General features: G+C 39.2%; 1 protein-coding gene across 1 annotated transcript in view; it reads left to right on the forward strand.

Moving 5' to 3' along the window:
• TRPM6 (transient receptor potential cation channel subfamily M member 6) overlaps window positions 1–18057 on the forward strand; it is a 206159-nt gene that overhangs the window by 2366 nt on the left and 185736 nt on the right. Inside the window, exon 2 of the mRNA XM_047830724.1 lies at window positions 1928–2072. The gene's annotated coding sequence lies outside the window, so the exon portion shown is untranslated. The remainder of the gene's footprint in view (window positions 1–1927; window positions 2073–18057) is intronic.

The following is an 18057-nucleotide window of genomic DNA, read 5'->3' on the forward strand; positions in this document are numbered from 1 at the left end:
CCTTCTCATGCAGATGTTCCATCACAAACATTTCTCTTGTGATATCTTCACTCTAGTCTGGGAATCATTTCTCCAAACGGTCCTGGTTCTGTTATTAGAGAATGGTACTTAGAAATGAAGACGTGGGTGCAACATTGCTCACCGGTGCGGAGTATAGTATCACTGCTTCTCGATCCTCTCAGTTGACAAAACTACAAAATATATGTGTATACAACTATATGCATTTCTCCATCTGTCAGTATACTTGTGTCTATATCTGTATATATACTTAAAAAATAAAAGAGTTCGTGCTGACACTTCCAATCCCAATCCAACACCACAGTGTCCATTATAACTTCCCCTCTTATTATTATTTTTTTTTAGTTTATTTATTTTGAGGGACACTTAGGTGGCTCAGTCAGTTAAGCGTCCGACTTCGGCTCAGGTCATGATCTCGTGGTTTGTGGGTTCGAGCCCTGCGTCGGGCTCTGCTAACAGCTCAGGGTCTGGAGCCTGCTTTGGATGCTCTGTCTCCCCCTCTCTCTGCCCTTCCCCCACTCGCACTCTGTCTCTCTCTCTCTCTCAAAAGTAAATCAAGATTAAAAAAATTTCTTAAAATTTATTTATTTTGAGAGAAGAGAGTGTGGGCACACATGCGTGAAAGGGGGAGGGGGAGGGGGAGGGAAAGAGAGAGAAGGAGAGAGAATCCAATGGGCTCAAGACCTGCGTGGAAACCAAGAGTCAGACACCTGAGTAAGCCACCCAGACATCCCTTATTTTTAACTCCTTTGAAAACTAGACCTCATATCCCCTGTTTATTTGTTTGCTCAATCCTCAAATACACTACTGCACCAACATGCCTGCTAATGTATATACTTCTTTTTGTGTTTAGCCTTTGGCTATTCAATTAATATATTGTTCCCTAAAGTTACTTAGGTTGGTTATTTACTTGCAATACAGTTGGATTCATTTGTTTCTGTTTATATATCAGTTTTGACTCCCCATCTAATGTTTTAAAGTTTGTAAAACATTGACATGGTTCTTCAAGTCAGAACTACACAAAAATGTATAATCAGAGAAGTGTCATTCACCCTAACTCTTCTCCTCCATTCATTCCCCTGTTTTCCCTACTTTGTTCCCTTTACCTCTGTAAATAAACAATTTCATTAGTTTCTGGCTTGTTCTTGTGTGTGTGTGTGTGTGTGTGTGTGTGTGTGTGTGTGTGTTTTCTTGTTTTTGTTTTCTTGCACTAATGGGCAGATACACATATAATTTCTTCTTTATATATTTATAACTCATACAAATTTATTAGAAAACTATGGTTCTAATAAATGGGTAACGGACATAGAAAAACTAGTTTACAAAAGAAAAACATGAGAATAAAAATAAACATTTTTGTTTAATTGTGATCTCAAATTTTAAGTAAGAATCTATTTCTCTATATAAATTGGCAAAAGTTGCAGATCATGTTTTATTTTTAGTAAAGCCTGTCTGGAAAGCAGTTTGGCAATATGCTTTAAGAGCCTTATCATAATCTTTGAACTAGTTTTCATTCTGTATCCAAAAATATATCCTAAAGGGATAATCAGAAAACTAGATGCAAATTCACACATCACTGTAATAGTAAAATATTACAAATTAAAAAAAAATAACTTTTAAGAAAATTGATGGATAATTAAAATATACATGATATAATCGAATGAAATCATAAATTGGTATTGCTAAGAGTTTTAATGATATGGGGAAATGCTTAAAAAAAAATAGGACTTTCAGACAGCTAATCAAACTCTGTCTTCCACTAATTACAACTGAGAGCCCAACTAAAATACACCTCTGGCCTCTAAAACCTAAATGAAGGCATTACCGAATATGGAATGGAAGTCCAACTTGGCAAATCGACTCATACAGAGTAAAGTTTTATGGTTTTGTTTTTTGCCTTCTCTCCCAGCTTTGAACCAAGAGTGAACACCCAGCAGAACTCCACCGGTCAACATGGGCAGCCCAAACACTGAAAGAAACCTACCTTTTTGGCCAGAAGAGCAGGAAAGGAAGCTGCTCTGAGCAAGAGTGAATTCTGGGGATGAGAGAGCTGGGTAAGTGATCCCTTAATTCTGTGTATAAACTGGCACTAGTCCTGGGCTTATTCCTTCTTACTTGTTTTATTTTTTTAATCTTTATTTTTGAGAGAGAGAGAGAGAGAGAGAGAGAGAGAGAGAGAGAGAGAACAAGCAGGGGAGGGGCAGAGAGAGAGACACACAGAATCCAAAGCAGGCTCCAGGCTCGGGGCAGTCAGCCCAGAGCCTGACGTGGGTCTTGAACTCACGAAGCACAAGATCATGACCTGAGCCAAAGTCAAATATTTAACTAACTGAGCCACCCTGGTGCCTCAGTCCTGGGCTTATTCTTGAGGGACACATGCAAGGGACAGATTGAGAGCCATATAGCAAAGACTTTAAGAACTAAACCACAGTATAAACTTATGCTCAAATCCCTCACAAATGTCTGAGTGTTGCATACTTGGGACATGCCCAAAGCAGCATAGCCAAGGATTTGAAAACTGAGCTGACCTTCGAACCCATGCCCACGGAAGAAGAGACAGTACTTACGGTCTGAACCTAACTGTGTTGAATATCTACTTAAAAATCAACATCCTCTAGAAGATTTTGACAAGACCCATAATCTCACAAGGTAATTATTCAAGACACAATCCAAAATACTTGACATGAAAAGAATAAAAAAAGTATGGCCAGTTTTAAAAGGAAACGCAATAGTCAGCATGCAAACAGTCAGTGAAAGGTGACCTGTTTTCAAAGACAATCAAGAGATGTCAATTTCAAGGTGACCCAAATATTAGAATTACCCAAAATTTTAAAGCACCTATCAAAACTTCTCTATAAGGAAACTGATGTGAATGAAAACCTAGAATTTCTCAAAAGAAAAATATAACCAATAAGAAACATGTGAAAATTTTAGGAGAGAAGAATACAAATACAGACATAAAAAAATGAATGAAATGAATGAAATCTTGCCATATGCAATGACATGGATGGAGCTACAGAGTATTATGTATGCTAAGTGAAATTAGAGAATGACAAATACCATATGATTTCACTCACATGTGGAATTTAAGGAACGAGCAAAAGGGAAAAGAGAGACAGAGAGAGAGAGAATGCTAAACCAAGAAACAGATTCTTTTTTTTTTTTTTTTAATTTTTTTTTTTAACGTTTTTTTCATTTATTTTTGGGACAGAGAGAGACAGAGCATGAACGGGGGAGGGGCAGAGAGAGAGGGAGACACAGAATCGGAAACAGGCTCCAGGCTCTGAGCCATCAGCCCAGAGCCCGACGCGGGGCTCGAACTCACGGACCGCGAGATCGTGACCTGGCTGAAGTCGGACGCTTAACCGACTGCGCCACCCAGGCGCCCCAAGAAACAGATTCTTAACTGCAGAGAACAAACTGATAGTCACCAGAAGGGAGGTGGGTGGGGGGATGGTTTAGGTAGGTGATGGGGACTGAGGAGGGCACTTGTGATGAGTTCCGGGTATTGTACGGAAGTGTTGAAACACTATTTGTACACCTGTAACTGATATTACACAGTATGTTAACTAACTGGAATTCAAATAACAACTTGAAAAAAAAGAAAAGGATAATATATTTAAAAAAATACATACTCCTTTCTGATCTGCTGAAATAAGTGGGATAGATATAAACATTATTCTTTTGTACCTGTATTAAGCTAATTATGATTTTTGTTTTGTTTTGGTGCTTAGTCTAAGTTAGAATGATGTTGAATATTTTATTTGAGTTTTCCTGAGGCTTAATGAGTCTCTTGAACACTTGGAATTTTTTAAAGAGTATTGCTCTCCATAAAAGTGGCTCTATATTTTTAATCACCTCTTTAAAATATGTTAGTTTACCCTTTAGAAGAAAGGTGGTAATTATTATAATTACAAAGGGAATTGTTACATAATTCTGTTATGCTTGTTAAAATTTGAAGACAATATTTTTATTTTTATTAATGTGATAGGTTTTCTAACTTGAGCTTATAAAACCGCAGGTGCAAAAATGTGGGTGTATCCAATAATGTCTAATGTCATTCCAGCCCTCAGCTTTACAGGCGTCATTTGACTCCTGTGTTCCATTGTTGAACAGCACCTGTGAAGTCTTGCAGGCAAAGGTATTAGTGCAGTACATGACTCTGTATCAGTACATGACTAAATCCATCAATTAGTTTTTTTCCCTATTTCTCCCACCCCTCGCTCACCACCTCTGGCAACCACCAATCTCTTCTCTGTATCTGTGAGCTTGGTTTGCTAATTTATTATTTATTTAATTTATAGATTCCAAATGTAAGAGAGATGACACAGTAATTGTCTTTTTCTGACTTTGACTTAGTTCACTTAAGCATAATTCTCACAAGGTCTATCCATGTTGTTACAGATTTTGTGACTGGATAATATTCCAGCTTCTTTATTCATTCAGTCATTGATGGAGATTTAGATTGTTTCCATATCAGGGTGCTTGGGTGGCTCAGTCGGTCAAGCAGCCGACTCTTGATTTCGGCTCAGGTCACGATCTCACAGTTCGTGAGATGGAGCCCCGCGCTGGGCTCTGTGCTGACAGCACTGGGTCTGCTTGGGATTCTCTCCCTCCCTCTCTCTCCGACCCTCCCTGGCTCTCTTTCTTTCTCAAAATAAATAAATAAACATAAAAAATAATTTAAAAAAGATATTTCCATATCTTGGGTATTGATAAGGAATGCTGAAATGAACATGGAGTTGCATATACCTTTTTGAGTTAGTGTTTTCATCTTGTTTGGATAAACACCCAGAAGTGAAATAACTGGATCATATGTAGGTCTATTTTAATATATAATATTAATATTTAATACTTTTTTCCATAGCATCTGTACCAATTTATATTCCCATCAGCATTGCACAGGGGTTTCCCTTTCTCCACATCCTTGCACATCCTTGTTATTTTTGGTGATTAATGTTATAGAGCCTCTTTTCATGCACCTGTTGGCCAAGATATGCCTTCTTTGGAAAAATGTCTATTCAGATCTGCCCAATTTTTTTTTAATTTTCTTTTTTATTTTTTAAAATTTACATCCAAATTAGTTAGCATATGGTGCAACAATGATTTCAGGAGTAGATTCCTTTCTGCCCCTTACCCATTTAGCCCATCCCCCCTCCCACAACCCCTCCAGTAACCTTCAGTTTATTCTCCGTATTTATGAGTCTCTTCTGTTTTGTCCCCCTCCCTGTTTTTATATTATTTTTGCTTCCCTGCCGAGTAACATTCCATGGTGTGTTACTCCACATCTTCTTTATCCACACACCACATCTTCTTTATCCATTCACCCATTGATGGACATTTGGGCTCTTTCCATACTTTGGCTATTGTTGATAGTGCTGCTATAAACATGGGGGTGCATGTGTCCCTTCGAAACAGCACACCTGTATCCCGTGAATAAATGCCTAGTAGTGCAATTGCTGGGTCGTAGGGTAGTTGTTGTTGACGAACCTCCATACTGTTCTCCAGAGGGACTGCACCAGCTTGCATTCCCACAGATCTGCCCAAGTTTCAATTGGACTTTTTTTTGCCATTATGTTGCTTGTGTTATTTATATATTTTAGTTATAAGCCTCTTATCAGATATATGATTTGTAAATATTTTATTCCAATCGATAGGTTGCCTTTTCATTTTGTTGATGGTTTTCTTTACTGTCAAAAGCTTTTTAGTCTAATGTAGTCTCACTTGTTTATTTTTGCTTTTGTTGCTTTTGTTTTTCGTGTCAGATTCAAAAAATTATTGCCAAGACCTATGTCAAGGATTTTGCCACTTAGGTTTTATTCTAGGATTTTTATAGTTTTAGGTCTATTTTCAAGTCTTAATCCATTTTTCACAACTTTTTAAAAGCAAATGGTACTGCCAGTGTGGGGCTTGAACCATTAACCCCACAATCAATAGTTGCATGCCCTACCAACTGAGCCAGCCAGGTGCCTCTAGTCTTTAATCCATTGTGAGTTAATTTTTGTGTGTAGTAGAAGATAGTGGTTCAACTTCATCCTTTTGCATTTGGCTGTTCAGTTTTCCCAGTACCATTTATTGAAGACACTTCTCTTTTCCCATTGAATATTTGTGGCTCCTTTCTTGTAAGTTAATTAACCATATATGCATGGGTTTATTTTGGGGCTCTCTATTCTATTGATCTCTGTGTGCCATTACCACACTGTTTTAATTATTATAGCTTTGTAATATAATTTGAGATCAGGATGCATGATGTCTCCAGCTTTGTTTTTCTTTCTCAAGTTTGCTTTGGCTGTTCAGGGTCTTTTATGATTTCTATTTCTGTGAATAATGCCATTCGAATTTTGATAGGGATTGTATTGAATCTTTATATTGCTTTGCAGAGTAGGGACATTTTAACAATATTAATTATTTCCATCTGTGAGTAATGGAATGTCTTGTATTCTTCCTGGTCTTTAAGGACAAGCTTTCAGCTTTTTGCCACTGAGTATGGAGTTAGCTTTATCATATTGAGGTACATTCCCTCTTATGCCAACTTTGTTGAGAGTTTTTTTTTTTTTTATAAATGTTGGTTGAATTTTGCCAAATGCTTTTTCTGCATCTATTCAGATGGCTATATAATTGGCCGTGATGTATGACACTGACTAATTTGTGGATGTTGAACCATCCTTGCATCCTTGGAATAAATCCTACTTCATCATGGTGCATGATTCTTTTAATGTATTTTTGAATGCTCTTGGCTAATGTTTGATTGAGGATTTTCCCATCTGTGTTCATCAGGGATATTGACCTGTAATTTTCTTTTCTTCTGGCATCCTTGTCTGGTTTTGGTATCAGGGTGCTACTGGCCTCATAAAATGAGTTAGGAAGAGTTCCCTCCTACTCTATTTTTTGGAAGATTTGAGAAGGATTGGTCTCAATTCTTCCTTGCAAATTTGATAGAATTCACCTGTGAAGTTGTCTGGTCCTGGAATTTGTTGTGAGGTTTGTGATTACTGATTCAATATCCTTGATAATAATTGATCTGTTCAGATTTTTCTATTTCATCAGTATTCAGTGTTGGTAGACTGTATGTAGAAATTTATCTATTTCTTCTAGGTTATTCGATTTGTTGTCATATAATTGTTCATACCAGTCTGTTATGATTCTATGTATTTCTCTAGTGTCAGTTGTAACATCTTTCATTTCTGACTCACTTCTTTCTTGGTGAGTCTAGCTAATGATTTGTCAAAGATTTATCCTTTCAAAGAACTAGCTCTTAATTTCCTGGATCTTTTCTGTTGTCTTTTTAGTCTTTGTTTCATTTATTTCTGCTCTAATCTTTGTCATGTCCTTCCTTCTCTTAACTTTGAGCTTTATTTGTTCTTTTTTCTCTAGTTTCTTGAGGCAGAGAGTTAGGTTGTTTATTTGAGAGCTTTTTTTGTTTCTTGAGGGTGGGCATTTATTGCTTTCAACTTCCCTCTTAGAACTGCTCTCGCTATATCCCATAAATTTTAGTATGTTAGATTTCTATTTTCATCTGTCTGAAGTTGTTTTTGATATCTCCTTTGATTTCCTCAATGATCCATTGGTTATTCAGTAGCATGTTGTTTAATCTCCACATATTTGTGTATATTTAATTTTTCTTCATGTAATTAATTTCTAGTTTCATACCATTGTGGTCAGAAAAGATGCTTCATATGATTCCAATCCTCTTAAATTTATTAAGACTTGTTTTGGGGCTCCTAGGTGGCTCAGTCAGATAAGTGTCTGACTTTGGCTTAGGCCATGGTCTCACAGTTCGTGAGTTCGAGCCCCACATTGGGCTCTCTGCTGTCAGCACAGAGCCTGCTTCAGATCCTCTGTCTCCTCTCTCTGTTCCTCCCCTGCTTGTGCTCTTTTTCTCAAAAATAAATAAACATCAAAAAAAATAATTAAAAATAAAAATAAAAAAAATACTTAATAAAAATACTTGTTTTGTGGCCTAACATATGATCTATCTTGAAAAATGTTCCAGATGCACTTGAGAAGAATATGTATTCTGTTGTTTTTGGATGGAACGTTCTATAAGTATCTGTTAAGTCCATCTGGTCTAGCGTGTCATTTAAGGCCAATGTTTCCTTATTGGTTTTCTGTCTGAATGATCTATGCACTGACGTAAGTGGAGTATTAAATTCCCTACTATCATTTTATTGCTGTCTACTTCTCTTAAGTCTCATAATATTCATTTTATATACTTAGGTTTTCCTGTGTTGGGTGTGTAAATATTTATACATGTTATATTTTCTTATTGGATTGACTATCATTATGTAATGCCTTTCTTTGTCTCTAATTACAGTCTTTATTTTAAAGTCTATTTTTTTCTGATAAAAGTGTAGGTACTCCAGCTTTCTTTTGGTTTCCATTTGCATGGAATATCTTTTTTCATCCCTTCACTTTTATTTAAAAAATGTTTAATGTGTATTTATTTTTGACAGAAAGAGAGACAGAGTGTGAGGCAGGGAGGGGCAGACATAGAGGGAGACACAGAAAATGAAGCAGGCTCCAGGCGCTGAGCTGTCAGCACAGAGCCCAACACAGGGCTCAAACTCATGAACCTTGAGACCATGACCTGAGCTGAAGTCCGACGCTCAACTAAACCACCCAGGCGCCCCTCCATCCCTTCACTTTTAGTCTGTGTGTTCTTACATCTAAAGTGAGTTTTGGGGCACCTAGGTGGTATAATTAGTTAAGTGTCTGACTCCTGATTTTAGCTCGGGTCATGATCTCATGATTGTGAGATCAAGCCTCAAATTGTGCTCTGTGCTAATAGCACAGAGCCTGCTTGGAATTCTCTCTTTCCCTCTCTCTCTCTGTCCCTCCCTCACTCATGTTCTCTCAAAATATAAGTAAGTAAGTAAATAAATAAATAAATAAATAAATGTGAGTTTCTTCTAGGCAGCATAGAGATGGGTCCTGTTTTTATATCTATTCAGCACACTTTATGTCTTTTGATAGTAGAATTTAGTCCATTTACATTTAAAGTCATTATTGATAGGTATGTACTTTTATCTATCAATGGTGGCTTTAAATGTAAATGGACTAAACTCATCATTTGGTTAGTTGTTTTCTGGCTGTTTTTGTAGTCCCTCTTTAGTCTTTTCTTCTCTTGTTCTCTTCCTTTACGGTTTGTTGACTTACTTTAGTGGTATGCTTGTATTCCTTTCTCTTTCTCTTTTGTGTGTTTGCTATAGGTTTTGTTTTGTGGTTACCATGAGACTTATATATAGCAACTTAAATCTGAAACAGTCTATTTTAGGGGCGCCTGGGTGGCTCAGTCAGTTAAGCATCCAACTTTGGCTCAGGTCATGATCTCACAGCCTGTGAGTTCAAGCCTCACGGCAAGCTCTGTGCTGACAGTGAAGAGCCTGGAGCCTGCTTCAGATTCTGTCTCCCTCTCTCTCTGCAACCCCTACCCCACCACCCCTGCTCACACCTCTGTCTCTCTCAAAAGTAAATAAACATTAAAAAATAAAAAATAAATGAAACAGTCTATTTGAAGCTGATAACAACTTGAGTTTGATCCCAGTGGAAAGCTCAACATTATTATTCCCCCACCATGTATTTTATATATATATATATTTTTTTTCATGTATTATATTTTTAATGTTACATTTTACATCTTTATGTCTTATGTATCCCTTACCGAGTTACTATAATCATAGCTTTTAGTACTTTTGTTTTATAACCTTCATGTTAGCTTTGTAAGTGATTAAGCAACTACCTTTACTATATATTTATCTTTCCAGTGAACTTCATTCTTTCATATGTGTTCTTGTTACAAAGTGGTGCCCTTTCTTTTTAGCTTAAAGAAGTCTCTTTATCCATTCCTATAAGGCCAGTGTAGTGGTGATGAACTCCTTTAGTTTTTACTTGTCTGGAAAATTTTTTATCTCACCTTCACTTCTGAATGATAACTGTGGTGGGCATAGTATTCTTGGTTGGAAATTTTTTCCTTCAGCACTTTGAATATGTCATACCACTCCCTTCAGGCCTGCAGTGTTGTTGCTGAAAATCTACTTACAGTCTTATGGGGGTTCCCTTGTAGGTAAGAAGTTTTTTCCTTCTTGCTTCTTTTAATATTCTCTCTTTGTCTTTAACTTTTGTAATTTTAATTAAAATGTGTCTTGGTGTGGATTCCTTTGTGCCCCTCTTATTTGGAATTTTCTGGGCTTCCTGGATCAGGATGTCTGTTTCCTCACCCAGGTTAGAGAAGGTTTCTGCCATTATTTCTTCAAATAAGATTTCTGCCCCCTTTTCTCTCTCTGTTCTTTCTGGGACTCCTATAATGTGAATGTTAGTCTGCTTGATGTTGTCCTAGAAGTCCCTTAAGCTACCTTCACTTTGAAAATTCTTTTTTGATTTCACTGCTCTGATTGATTTCCTTCTAGTTAACTAATCTTTTCTTCTGCATCATCTTGTTTGTTGTTGAACCTCTCTATCGTATTTTTCATTTTAGTTACTGTATTCTTCTGCTCTGTGACTTCTATTTAGTATTTTCTTATTATTTTTTAAATCTCTTTGTCGAAGTTCTCACTGTGTTTCATTCTTCTCCCAAATTCAGTGAGTATCCTTATGACCATTATTCTGAACTCTTTATTGGGTAAATTATTTATCTCCATTTCTTTAAGCTTTTTTTTTCCCCTCTGAGGTTTTATTTTGATTTTTCATTTGGAACATATGTCTCTGTTTCTTTATTTTGCTTTACTCTCTGTGTTGGTTTCTATAGCAGATGAAGCAACCACTTCTCCCAGTCTTGAAGGAGTGGCCTCATGTAGGAGATGAACCTTGTTATTGAGCCCTGCATCGGCTCTTGGTTGTCTTTTAAACCTTTGTACTTGTCCAAGCAGCCTATTATATTTTTAATAGCTCCCACTAGCTCAGGATGTGCCAAGACCTGTCATTGTCCCAAAGATCTTAGCACCTAGATTCAGGCCAACCGAAAGCCAGATCCTCAGGTATCAGCTTTTACAACTATGCACCAAATGCAGTCCTATGGGACCACAAACATAAGCCCCATTTGTCACCAGGGCCAGGGGATCTAGAGGTGTCCACTGGGCAGCATGCACAAAAATCAGGGCTTCAGGTGAGTGTATAAGCTCTTTTCTGGGAGATACTGACAAGCTGGAACGAGGCAAAGGGAGAGCACTAAGGTGGCATCCACAGCCTATGTTCTTTGAGAGCAACTCCATGGGCCACTAAATGTGGGCTAAACCTGAAGTGTGCTCCTCAGGCCAAAGCTCCAGGACAAGCAAAGGGGCCTCCCTCACAGAAAGATTGGGGGCAATCTGTGTGGTACCTTGGGGAGCAGTAGTTTGCCAAGAGCCATCTTTCTGTTTTCCATAGTTCAGCGGGACCTAGGACTGCAAGCCACTAGAGTTAGGTGGTCAAGGGGTGTCCCCTCAGTGGCAGCAACAAAAACCAGTGCAACAGATAAGTATGTGTAAAGCTGCCCTTCAGGAGACAGTGGTGTTCCAGAGTATGTCAGCAGGTGAGCACGAATATAGTACCTGCCCTCTGAGGTCTCTGGAAAGGATTCCAGTCAGTCCCAAGATGCATGTTTAATTAGAACCCTGCACCTCAGACCACAGTCATGATCATTATTACCTTAATATGTCTCCTACGTGGAAAGACTGAGCTCCTGGGTCTATTGCCTCTTGCTCTGTCCTGGAGATGGAAGCTGTTTAAGAACGCTTTTTCTGTTGGTTACATCCGTGGGATTCATGAGTGTAAGCCTCAGTGGCCACCAGAGTCAGGTGATACAGAAGTGTCCCCTAGAAGCAGTCACAAAAATTAGGGAGCCAGACAGAGGTTTGAGCTCCTTTCTGGGTGATACCAATTATTACAGTCCCATGGGACCACAAACTCCCCTGGCCTCCAGAGCCAGGAGATCAAGAGGCATCCCCTTGGCAGCAGCTGCACAAATCAGGGCACCAGATTTCATGCTCCCTTGCATGAAATACGGGTGCTTTGGAGCATGGCAAAGGGAGAACGTGAAGATCGTGCTTTCCAGTCTCCATCCCTGGATAGTGTTCTGCAAGCTCCTAGATATGTGTGTTCAGTCAGATGCCCCTCAGACCAATGCTTCAACATAAGCAGGTATCCCTTCTTCACTTTGAGTCTGGGTATGGTCTGCTGCTCTGAGCTGGGCCCTGGGGCAGGTGCACACAAGTCTGAGCACACAAGCCCTTTAAGAGGTATTTCTCAGATCATTTCAGTCTTGTGAGTCTCAGGGCATGCGTCCCATTGATTTTCAAAGTTAGATATTTGGTGGCTCATCTCTTAGGTGCAGGTTTTAAAAGTTAGAGTGTCTACGGGCACCTGGGTGGCTTAGTCAGTTGAGCGTCTGACTTTGGCTCAGGTCATGGTCTCACAGTGCATGAGTTTGAGCCCCACATCGGGCTTGCTGCTGTCAGCACGGAGCCCACTTTGGATCCTCTGGTTCCCCCCTCTCTCTCTGCGCCTCCCCCCACCTCTCCCCCCCCACACACACACACTTAAAAGTAAATAAATATTAAAAAAAAAAAAAGGTTGAAGTGTCCAATAGGGGGTTTAAGCCCTTTGCTCCTCAGGGAGAAGCTCTTGGGTTTTGAGTTCCTTCCTGGTTGTGGGTCTTCTTGAAGATTGTGTTCCAGCCTCTCCTACCTGCTCTGAGGTGGTTTTCTTCTAATTAGGCTGATGTGTAGTTATTACTCAACCAGCCTTTAAGGTTTTTAAGAAGAAATATTTCCATATGCAGCTTTAGGCTCTGTGGGAGTAAGTGAATTCAGGATCTACCTATGTCACCATCTTGAACCAGAACCTTAAACTAAACAATGTATATTCTTTTCCTGATTGTATATATAATATGTTCCCGTTTTGGAAGTGCATGAAGGCACAAAAATATAAACAAACAATTAAAATCCTTTTCCCAAAGACAACCACGGTAATACTTTAGCTTGTTTTTTGATCCATAGTTATATATTTGAATTTATCATTATTTCTTTAATTAATCAAAGTAATACATGAATATGACTATATATATGTGTGTGTGTATATATATATATATATATATATATATATATAGTTTTTATTTTTTATTCGCATATTTTTAATTTGCATTCAGGTTTATCAGGGATATTGACCAGTAATTCTCCTTTTTTAGTGGGGTCCTTGTTGGGTTTTAGAATCAAGGTAATGCTGGCTTCATAGACTGAGTTTGGAAGTTTTCCTTCCATTGCCGTTTTTTGGAACACTTTGAGGAGAATAGGTATTACCTCTTCTTTAAATGTCTGATAGAATTCCCCTGGGAAGCCATCTGGCCCAGGACTCTTATTTGTTGGGAGATTTTTGATAACTGATTCGATTTCTTTCTTTTTTTTTTAATTTTTTAAATGTTTATTTATTTTTGACAGAGAGAAGGAGAGACAGAGCATGAGCAGGGGAGGGGCAGAGAAAGAGGGAGACACAGAATCCAAAGCAGGCTCCAGGCTCTGAACTGTCAGCACAGAGCCCGATGCGGGGCTCAAACCCACAAACTGTGAGATCATGACCTGAACCAAAGTCAGATGCTCAACCGACTGAGCCACCCAGGTGCCCCAATAACTGATTCTATTTCTTTGCTGGTTATGGGCCCGTTCAAATTTTCTGTTTCTTCCTGTTTGAATTTTGGTAGTGTGTGACTGTCTAGGAATTTGTCTGCTTCTTCCAGATTGTCCAGTTTGTTGACATATAATTTTTCAGAGTATTCTCTTATAACTGTATTTCTGTGTTGTTGGTTTTGATCTCTCCCCTTTTGTTTGTGATTTTATCTATTTGAGTCTGCTTTTTGAGAAGTCTAGCTAGGAATTTATCAATTTTGTTTATTCTTAAGAAATCAGCTCTTAGTTTCATTGATCTGTTCTACTGATTTTGTTTGTTTGTGTTTTTTTTGGATTCTATATTATTCATTTCTGCTCTAATATTTATTATTTCCCCTCTTCTGCTGCCTTTGGGCTTTATTTGCTGCTCATTTTCTGGATTCTTTAGGTGTAAGGTTAGGTTGTGTATTTGGGACCTTTCTTGATTTTTGAGATAGGCCTGAATTGCAATGTATTTTTCTCTTAGGGCTACCTTTGCTGCATCCCAAAGGGATTGAACTGTCTTGTTTTAATTTTCATTTGCTTCCAGGTATTTTTTAATTTCCAATTTAATTTCCTGGTTAACCCATTCATTCTTTAGTGGGCTGTTCTTTAACCTCCATGTATTTGAGGGCTTTCCAATTTTTTTATGGTCAATTTCAAGTTTCATGGTGTTGTGATCTGAAAATATGCATGGTATGATCTCAGTATTTTTGTACCTGTTGAGGGCCAATTTGGTGATCCAGTATGTGATCTATTCTGGAGAATGTTCCATGTGTACTTGAGAAGAATGTGTATTCTGCTGCTTTAGGATGAAATGTTCTGGATATATCTGTTAAGTCCACCTGTTCCAGTGTGTCATTGAGAGCTGTTGTTTACTTGTTGATTTTGTGCTTAGATTATCTGTCCTTTGTTGTAAGTGCAGTATTTTTTTTTTAATTTTTTAGCGTTTATTTATTTTTGAGACAGAGAGAGACAGAGCATGAACAGGGGAGGGTCAGAGAGAGAGGAAGACACAGAATCTGAAACAGGCTCCAGGCTCTGAGCCATCAGCACAGAGCCTGACACAGGGCTTGAACTCACATACCACGAGATCATGACCTGAGCCAAAGTTGGACGCTTAACCGACTGAGCCACCCAGGCGCCCTGTAAGTGGAGTATTAAATTCTCCTATAATTATGGTATTATTATCAATAAATTTGCTTATGTTTGTGATTTATATATTTGGGTATATCAAATTGGGGGCATAAATATTTACAACTGTTAGCTCTTCTTGATGGATAGACCTCTTAAATATGATGTAATGCCCTTCTTCATCTCTTGTTACAATCTTTGTTTTAAAATCAATTTGTCTGATATAAGTATGGCTACTCTGGCTTTCTTTTGATGTCCAGTAGTATGATAGATGGCTCTCCATCCCCTCACTTTCGATCTATAGGTGTCTTCAGATCTAAAATGAGTCTCTTGTAGGCAGCATATAGATGGATCTTATTTTTTTATCCATTCTGATAACCTGTGTCTTTTGATTGGGGCATTTAGTCCATTTACATTCAGAGCGATTATTGAAAGATATGAATTTAGTACCATTGTGTTATCTGTAGATTTCATGTTTGTGATAATGTCCTCTGGTCCTTTGTAGTCTTTGCTGCTTTGTATTCACAGAGTCCCCTTAGGATTTCTTGCAGGGTTGGTTTAATGGTCACGAACTCTTTTAGTTTTAATATGTCTGGGAAAGTCTTTCTCCTATTCTGAATGACAACCTCACTTGCTTCCTATTGAGCACATTGAATATTTCCTGCCACCTCGTTATGGCCTGCCATGTTACAGTGGACAGGTGTGCCACTAAACTTATGTATCTATGTGTGTAAGTTAAGGACCATTTGTCCCTAGCTGCTTTCAGAATTCTCTCTTTATCTTTGTAGTTTACAAGTTTCACTATGATATATCATGGTGTTGACCTTTTTTTTTTTTAATTTTTAAAGTTTATTTATTTTGAGAGAGAGCACAGGTGGGGTAGGGGCAGAGAGACAGGGAAGAGAGAAAATCCTAAGCACGCTCCTTGCTGTCAGCACAGAGCCTGATGCAAGGCTCAAACTCATGAACCATGAGATCATGACCTGACCCAAGATCAAGAGTCAGACACTCAACTGACTGAGCCACCCAGGTGCCACGGTATTGACCTATTATTGTTGATTTTGAAGGCAGTTCTCTGTATCTCTTGGACTTAGATGCCTATTTCCACACCCCCCCCCCCCCCAGATTAGGGAAGGTCTCAGCTATAATTTGTCCAAGAAACCTTCTGCCCCTTTTTCTCACTCTTTTCTTCTGGGACTACTATGATATGGATGTTGTTTTGTTTCATGGAATCACTTAATTCTCTAATTCTCCCCTCATGATCTAGTACTATCCTTTCCCTCTTTTTCAGCTTCATTATTCCCATAATTTTATCTTCTATTTGACCTACCCTCTCCTCTGGTTCTTTAATCCTCACTGTCACTGTATCTAGTTTATTTTGCATCTCAGACACAGCATTTTTAAATTCATCCCGACTAGTCCTTAGGTCTTTGATCTATGCAACAAGGGTTTCTCTGGTCTTTTATATGCCTTTTTCAAGCCAAGCTATTAGTCTTATGAATGTTGTTCTAAATTCTTGTTCAAATATATTATTTATATCTCTTGTTCTTTTGAGCAAGTCTCTGGCTGTGATTTCTTCTTCGCCTTTCTTTTGGGGAGAATTCCTCCATCTTGTCATTTCAGCTAAGTTTCTATCTTTTGGGTGTTTTAAAAGCTTGTTATGTGACCTGCACTCTCAAGTACTACTATATTAAAAAGGGGTCATACACTGTCCAGGGCCCGGCACTCCAGGAAGTGTTTTTGGTGTATGTTGGCTGTACTCTGTTGTTGTGTTTTGGCTGCTCTATCCCACTGGTGAGTCCTCTGCAGAGCTCCTCTTAGCTTGCAGTGGGCAGTGTTTGGACCTTGAACTAGGTGTGCTTTGACTTGTTTGTCGGAGTAACCCTGGAAAAAAAAGAGGGTGGGGGAAGCCTGATCCCGTAAAAAGAGAAAAAGGATAGGTGAGAAAGGAAAACCAAACAGAGAATCAAAAAACTATAAGGCTCATTACAACGAAAGAGAGAGGAAAAGAAAGAAGAAAAAAAGCAGAAGAAAAGAGAAAAGATGGAAAAAGAACAGAATAAAAAAGCCTGGCCAAAAAGTACATATATGTACATATAAGAAGAAATGACAAAAAACAAGTCAGACACAATGAGCCTGATTCCGAAAGAAAAAAATAAAAATAGAGAGGAAAGAAAGAGAAAAGAAAAAAAAAATGTCTGTTGGTGCCTGGAGGTGGTGGCTGTGCTGCTCTGGAGGAGAGGCCGGCTGCCTTGGGTCAGACTCAGTCTTGCTCCGTTAGATTAGCTGTTGCCAGGGACCGAGGGGCGGGGTAGGTGTAAGTGGTCCCACCTTCACTGGGGACCACTGTGCTGCTCTCGGAAGTTCCACCCTGTTGGTGTGTGTGTGTGGGGAAGAGGCATCACCCCAATCTCTCCTCCCCAATCGGGGTTCTCAACCCATGCTGTTCAGGCAGCCCTCAGAATAATGAGGGTGGTCAGCTTGCCCTGCACCACAGGTCTCCTGAGCCTTCCCCTTGGTGCTCAGCTGGGATTCAAAACCCTATGTCTTAAAGGACCCAGCCCTTTGTGGATCTATTCCCCTCCTCCAGACTGGAGCCTCTCCCCTTTGCTGAGGAAAGGCCTTTGGCTAGCACCTGGAGGGTCTTCTTCCCAAAGTACTCTGGGAAAGGGACTGTTCTTTCCCAGTGCACCCCAGAGACCACGACACCACACCATGCTCTCGGGGGCTGGCTCCCTCCTGCCCAGGAATATGCACCAATGCTCCGCTCTGGAGAGAGTCACGCACTTCCAAAACCTCTGAGTTTCAGCTCCAAAGGCTGTTCGCAAAAATGCACTGGGATGCTCAGTACTTCAGCTTCCCCAGTCCATGGTCCTGAGCGGTTTTCCTCTCGTGCTAACCCTATGCCACACTTTCACAACCCCTCTGTCTTTCTCTGCCTTTTGTCTCTCCACACAAAGGGTTCCCTCGTCTCCACAGCTCTGCTCTTTTATCTCCCCCAGTTCACGTGCATGCACCTAAATCCCTCCAAGCTGTCTCCTTCCAACTGTGGACATCCTTCTACCTCCCTGCAGGTTGATCCCTTGGGTTTTCTCAGTGTTCTGACCCCAGTACAGCTGTGTTTGAGGGACCAGGAAAATCCAGGTCCCCCTACTTCTCTGCCGTCTTAACTCCTCCAAGCTCTTGAGTGTCTACTCTCGAATCGTTTTAACATGCTCTTTTGTGACCTTTCTGTGAGCTTAAGATTCCCCAATATTTAAAAATATAGTTGCTTTGACTTTAATAAAAAGAA

Source organism: Prionailurus viverrinus, chromosome D4, assembly GCF_022837055.1.
Source record: "Prionailurus viverrinus isolate Anna chromosome D4, UM_Priviv_1.0, whole genome shotgun sequence".
NCBI classification, from domain to species: Eukaryota; Metazoa; Chordata; class Mammalia; order Carnivora; family Felidae; genus Prionailurus; species Prionailurus viverrinus.